Source organism: Austrofundulus limnaeus, unplaced genomic scaffold (assembly GCF_001266775.1).
Source record: "Austrofundulus limnaeus strain Quisiro unplaced genomic scaffold, Austrofundulus_limnaeus-1.0 Scaffold6, whole genome shotgun sequence".
NCBI lineage: Eukaryota > Metazoa > Chordata > Actinopteri > Cyprinodontiformes > Rivulidae > Austrofundulus > Austrofundulus limnaeus.
Genome location: NW_013952408.1, coordinates 1,654,272 through 1,660,896, shown reverse-complemented (window position 1 = coordinate 1,660,896; position 6,625 = coordinate 1,654,272). Strand labels below are relative to the sequence as shown.

Here is a 6,625-nt window from a genome sequence, read left to right as displayed (position 1 = left end):
GCAGCAGCATCACAGTGTCTGAAAGGAGTCAGGGACTCGAGCAGTGATTCCTAATCAGATTGCGCTGAAGTGAACAGCTCGCATGGCAGCTGTAGTTTTCCCAGGGTTAATTACCTTTCACTGCTCTCTCTAAATGAGTCAGCTGTTCCTGTCATTAAACAACTCCACTTTATCTCTGCTCCTCTGTCCTCCACGCACACGCCAGCRTGCACACTCGCACACGACTCGAGGCACCTTTCACCCTTCGTTTCAAAAAGTGATCGGTACGATTAAAGACTTTTAAAAACACCAATTATTTAAATGATATAGTGACTTTGATTAGTTGACTTATCAGCCGGTGGCTATTGAAAATCAAGGTTGCTGTTTTTATTGTTTCATTTTATTTCTGCCACTGGTTTCCAATGCATCTCCCTTACATTGATACAGAATAATACCAGTCTGTCAAGGTCTCATTGTCGTTGTGCTAATTGAGCACATATAGGAAGCAAACATGCTCACATATGCGCACATGCAAACATGAGCATACGTGCATCCACAAACACATGCAGATACATGCACAGTCCAGCTCTGATGTGGTTGTTCTGAGCAGTCTGTCTGTTCACTGAGCTCAGTGGCCCAGGATGTTGGTGCGGCAGTTTTAAGTGATTTTTGCCACTGCATGTTAAAAAAAAATAAAAAAAAATCCCTCGGCCACCTGGATTACAAACTCTAGTCCTTTAACTCATGCCAGGATAAATCCGTGTTAACTCGGATTTACCTCTGGCATATGAATCCTCAGTCGGCGTAAGCTTTGTTTGGAATGAGTTGAACATAAGTATTTCATGCAGGCGAGGATGCCCGGTGGTGAGTTTTCCCATTTCTGCGAACATTCAAAAGAAACACTCCGAGATAGTCGAAGGACTGAAACAGCTGTTGGGAAACAACCGGAGAACTCTGAGGCTGTGCTTATTTATTTATTTATTTATTTATTTATTTATTTATTTATTTATTTATTTATTTATTTTAACAGGCGAGGGGTGAGAGCAATCCACGTGCAGGTGCTGCACTGTGTAATCCACATAACTATGGCAACCGGCGTAAACTAAAAAAAAAGTGCATCTGCGGTGGAGAGTTTCAACAAGAATCCTTACAGTGCTTATTTTGTTTTATTTATTTATTTATTGCTTTACTGTCAGACAAGCATTGTTTGCTCATTTGTTCAAACACAAGTTCTGGTCGGCTCCCAAAACGATCATGATAAAATAAAATATGGCATCAGCAGCCTGGAGGATCTAAATTAAGTATTATCCAATCTCTCACACACACTCACACACACACACTTCTGGGATAGCAGAGTTAAGCCAGACTATTTTGTACTTAAAAGGTTAGCAGGGCTGTTTTGTGAGTTTGATCCACGCTTGCCAAATCAGCAGATGGTCCATGAATATGATTATGTGCATCAATAAAAGGAGTAATCTTTGACAAAATGTAAATTTGACTTAAGTCCAGGCTTTAATACACACCATGGACTTCAACCCACTTTCCAGCTAACATGACACTGACATGATAAGCTAATGCTCTTGAATTTTGTGCAACAATCACAGCTGAAGCTCTTGTGTTACTAGTTTGAAGATAAAAAAAAAAACAGAGAAAAGGTAATAAATATTCTTAAATGTGAAGAATTTTGAATTTTTTTTTTACTTAAACAGTTCAGTGATGGATAAAAACTGAAACTAGATGATTATTAAGGTGGGTTTGTTTTTGTTTTTTGTTTTTTATTTTAAATGCCAGGTGTTTAGATAAAACATTTGACAACCCTGACTGAAACTTAATTATAAAGCATTTATCAACCATTCTCATTTATATATATATATATATATATATATATAAGGCAAGACATTATATTACCTGTAGTACAAACTAAGACAAAAAGTTGGAAAAAAAGAAAGTTTGAGCAGCGATTCTGAAGTTAAGAATGAGCGAGTGAAATAAGGAGACCCTTGCTCTGAGACTCAGAAGGAGGAGAAAAAAAAGCATCAGTGTTATTGACCCAGTCGTTATCTGAGCCTGAGGCTTACACAGCACAGCACATCTCCACACAGACAAACACAATCACTTGTCTCCKGCATCTAAACGCTCTCATGTTAACATGTCCGACAGGGCAGAATCACAAGCTCGACTTACCAACATGCCCCTTTTAGCCTTTGTTTTGCCTCTCTCAGGGACATCAGGGAGGAGACGGAGCAGAAGGACATCGAGGTGGGGTACAGGGTAGTCCAGAGTCTCGCTGCTGCGAGAGTGTGTGTGTGTGAGTGTGTGTGTGTGTGTGTGTGTGTGTGAGAGAGTGTGTGTGTGTGTGTGTGTGTGTGAGTGCAGAGACACTGTGATATTCCCCCGAAATGTTGAGCTTTTTTCTCTTTCTTTTTTTTTTCGGTAGTCTTTGTGTCATTCACTTAACAACCAATCTCATTAGCTGCTGGGCTACAATGGGTTGAATTATTTTCTGTGTAAATACACCACATGGTGATCCTCAAGGTAAAAAACCTCTGAAGGTTTTTTATGACGTAAAAGGCAGATTCACCTCAGAGATAAAACAAAAATACTAATATTAATTAATCTTTGATTGCACTAAAATAAATTCTGGTTTTGATTTCATCAAAGAAATTAGATCTTTATTCCTGATTATCAATAGTGAAGATGTGTAATTATATGACTAATTAAATGTTGCTTTACACAGGCAACCCTGGCTTGATAATGATGCTCTAAGAACAAAATTAAATAACGGATCAATTCAAGTCTGGTTTTGAAAAACTCTCGAAGAAGTGTGGAAATAATTCGGGACAATAAGGTAAAAGCTGTTTTACTTATGTGCTTTTATTTTATTTAACACAAACCCCATCACTTTTCCGGTTGTGGTGGAACCATAATTGTCTTCAAAACGCAGCTATTGTGCAAAGTTGAAGTCATGACAGCTGTCTATAAGCAGAAGGGACATGTCTATTGGCCAACTTGACCCTTGTTAGAAAACAAAACAAATACAAAAAGAGAATACTGCAGCCTGGGACTGCCGAGCCGGGTCACTGGAGATTTTCCAGACAAACGCCGCACAGGGGAGGGGAGGGGAGGAAGAATAAAAAGGACAGGCTCAGAATCTCATTTTAACAGACCGCACACAATCTGGGCTCCCACAGAACTATCTCTGCCTGACCGCTTTCTATTTATCCCTTATCAGTGTTTACCAACCGCTAGTTTTCTTTCATTCACACTGTGAGGCAGTTCTCTTACTATCAGTCAACAGCTGACACCGTGGAACAGCCTCAAAGGCGAGAGGAAGGGATCAAAACTAAACCAAAGCTGTTTAAACAATACAACAGAGGAAATAAATTCATAAATCCTAATTCTTCCCAACCCACAAGGGTATAAGCAGATCCTTTATAGTTAGGCCAACAAACACAACCGCAGCCAATGAGGTACATCACAATCAAGGTAAATTTGGAAATATATTTAGTATAAAGAAAGGCAAGAAGGGGGAAAAAAATCCAGTGTAATATTAATTGGAAAGCTTTTATCGTCTTGCCCTGTCAAGAAATTTTATGTCTTCGCTAAAAGGATTTTTGCTTCTGTCTTTTGTGATCTTTTCAGGAAAATCCCATCTGATTAATTATTGGTAACATTTTTAGATCATATTACTAACAGGCCAGAAAATAGGACTTAACGTTATTCACATTTTAAGCGCTTTAATAGGATTTTAGGAGTCTTGAAATAATTAATAAACGTTGAAATTCAGAAAGTCAGAGAGTGGTGTAAGTCCACTACTACAGAACAAATCAGAAACATTCAAACTGAAAAGTGTTTTTGGTTTTGTTTTTAAATGTATTATTTAGATTTTATGATTGCCTTGTATAGTTATATACATTTTGGATTCATTTTAACGTCTTATTAACAGCAAATTTATTTAAAGTAAATGTGCCATCTATGATCGATTTCCTCCGCACAAACTTTTATTCTCGGCACGACTAATTTTATATTTTCATGCGAATATTTCAGCTCTCTGGGATAAAAAAAAATTCATTTAAAAAAACAGTTTGGTATTGTTGATGCCATTGCTTTACTTCTTTTTCCTCTTGTAGGAGACACAAACAGCACTATTTTTCTTTTTTTTCTGTAAAACGTTTTTAAAAGTTAAGTAATTAATTACATTTATCCTAACGCCAGCTGTTCAACAGCAGATGGATCATTTCTGAGACCTTGTTGAAATAAATCCACATAATTCATTTTTGGGATTAACTAACTGAAGTTTTTAAGTCTGGGTTGCGAAAACAGGTAACACAATGTGTATTAATTGACGCATATGTGTTCTGATGCTTTGCCAAAATAACCCAAACGATTTGAAGTGTAACTAACAGATTTTTTATAGGAGCTAATAAATCTTAAATAACTTTCTTTGTCTAGATGAACAATAACAGACACATAACAAAATTACCACCCCAGATTTTGTTATATGCCCCTGACAGAAGGAGGTTTTTTTAATATATAAGTTTGTAATTATATTTCCTTGTAAAGCAGGTACCATGGACAGTTCCTGGACTGCAAACAGTGCTCACATTAAAGTGTTGTGTAGCAACATCCCTGGGCTTTGAAGGGGAGGGTGTGGAGCAGAGGAGAATAATGCCTCTTACTTATCTCTGTTTTACCACACAGACCTGCCACAGCCAAGCTGCTTTTATAATTAGTGTAAAGGTCTAACTTTGTAAACATAGTTCTTCTATTATAATCTAACTATAGCTCTAACATTATTTTGATAGGTGACACTCTTACATGGAGCTGTATAAAATGCCTTCTCTTTATTAATATATGTTATAAGCTGGTGAAAATAAGAAGATAAAGTTATGATAAAAACTGAAGAGGTGTCCATTTGTTTACTGTATTTTACAACTTAATAATAACACGCCAGACACAAAAGGTGACACTGTTCTTTAAAAAAAGTCACAGATGTGGTTTGCTGCCAAATCAGTTTTTATAATATAATTATTTAAGTGCTGCTACAGAGTTTGTAATAAAAAACAACTATGACCGAAGAACTGTGAGATTCTTCATAACTTTCTAACTTTTATTTAATTTTTTTTTTGCCTAACAAGAGCCAATTTAAAGGTGGTTCATTGATTCTGAGTCATTAGTGTGCTCCGAGTTACTAGTAAATGATGAACTTTTCTACCATCTACCCTCCTAAATCAATAGTTGCTCAGGATACTGTTGAGTGCTGCAACCCATCACAATTTGTTCAAAGCAAAGTTTTGCCCACGTCTGACACAAAAGTTCACTTTGCGACTATATTACCATTCAGTTTTAGCAGTTTTTCTTTAACTTTACCACAGCTAAAATGTGAATAATTGTGAAAGAATTCAGGATAGAAAATGTTTCCTGGCGCAACTCTGAAATATGCCCTCAGACTTTACAACAAAACCCTGTTTGTCATTTATTTTGCTTTCATACTATAGTCAGAATTTGCATTTGGTTTCCAAACTTGCAGTACAAATTACTGAGAGCTCTGAACAGGATGCAATAAAATACTTGACTGACTGCTCAAACATGGTATTGGAACACAGAGTCAATGTTTAAGTGCATTAGGCTCAGTGGTCTTGTATGTACAGCTGTCACTGTCAAAGCCACAGGCAACCTGACAACGCTTTGTCTCTGCACACAATACGAACATGTGTTCCTCTAAGACAAGCTTATACTCCACACAAACGCAGTGATTCTAATCTAGGGAGACAGTATCTCATGCTATCTGGATGATCAAAAATAGGTCATGCCTCTCAAAAAGCAGTTTGGGCCATTTAATCTCCTCTCAAACTGTCTGAAACCTAAACAGAAGCTGCGCTTTGCTTTCCAGCAAAGATTTTAAGAATGCTGCTTTGTATCGGGCTGTGCGGTGCTCCGAATCAGTGCAAGAGTTCAAAAACAATGGCCAGCATGACTCTTTGTTAGCCGTGGAGCAAATCACAGAGCATAAGTTAAAAGCGATCGGGTGAAATCTCAGCTCCTGTCTGAAGAAGTTTTGGAAACACTTTCCAACGCCGCTCCTGCTTTCGAACTGATAATACAGCATCTAACAGCGTCAGCTAAAAGGCTTGTCATTCACATATGCAATGCACCGTATCAGTGATAATAAATGCTGACCAAACTTGACAGGATATTAAATAAAAAAAGGAACTTGACACCAACCTATTGCTGTGATCCAAAAAGTTTGATTTTCTCCCAGTCTCTTGATAGCTGAGCTGGTGCTGTGGCTTTGAAAGGTAGTCCCCAGGAATATGACATACTGTGCCTTTGACAGCCTCGAGATAAGCACCTGCGTTCGGGTCCCTTTTTACGTCACACCTCCCCATTCACAGCCCTTCAACATGATGCACATTTGCACATCAACAGCCACCAACCCCCCTCCTCGCTCTATACTCCCACATCCGCAAAAAAAACACACACACACACAAACAGGCACACAAGAAGGAGGCAGATGCGCGCACTAGCCTCTACTCATGCGCGCTTTGCACAGCACCACAGATTCAGGCGCTCTCTCTCAGAAACCTACACCCAGGTGATTTATTCAACTCCATCGGCCCCATTCGTACATTAATCCTTATTTTTG

At 38.2% G+C, this 6,625-nt stretch overlaps 1 protein-coding gene across 6 annotated transcripts in view; it reads right to left on the bottom strand.

Annotated features, from left to right (window-relative positions):
• st18 (ST18 C2H2C-type zinc finger transcription factor) overlaps nt 1-6,414 on the bottom strand; it is a 32,458-nt gene extending 26,044 nt beyond the window's left edge. For 2 of the 6 annotated variants that reach the window (XM_014030006.1, XM_014029998.1), the window contains exon 1: nt 6,205-6,391. The gene's annotated coding sequence lies outside the window, so the exon portion shown is untranslated. Of the gene's footprint in view, nt 1-2,163; nt 2,371-6,204 lie in introns of those variants that run through there. The other 4 variants (XM_014030026.1, XM_014030016.1, XM_014029982.1 and 1 more) reach the window with 4 other exon arrangements.
• Between the last annotated feature and the right edge of the window lie 211 nt (nt 6,415-6,625).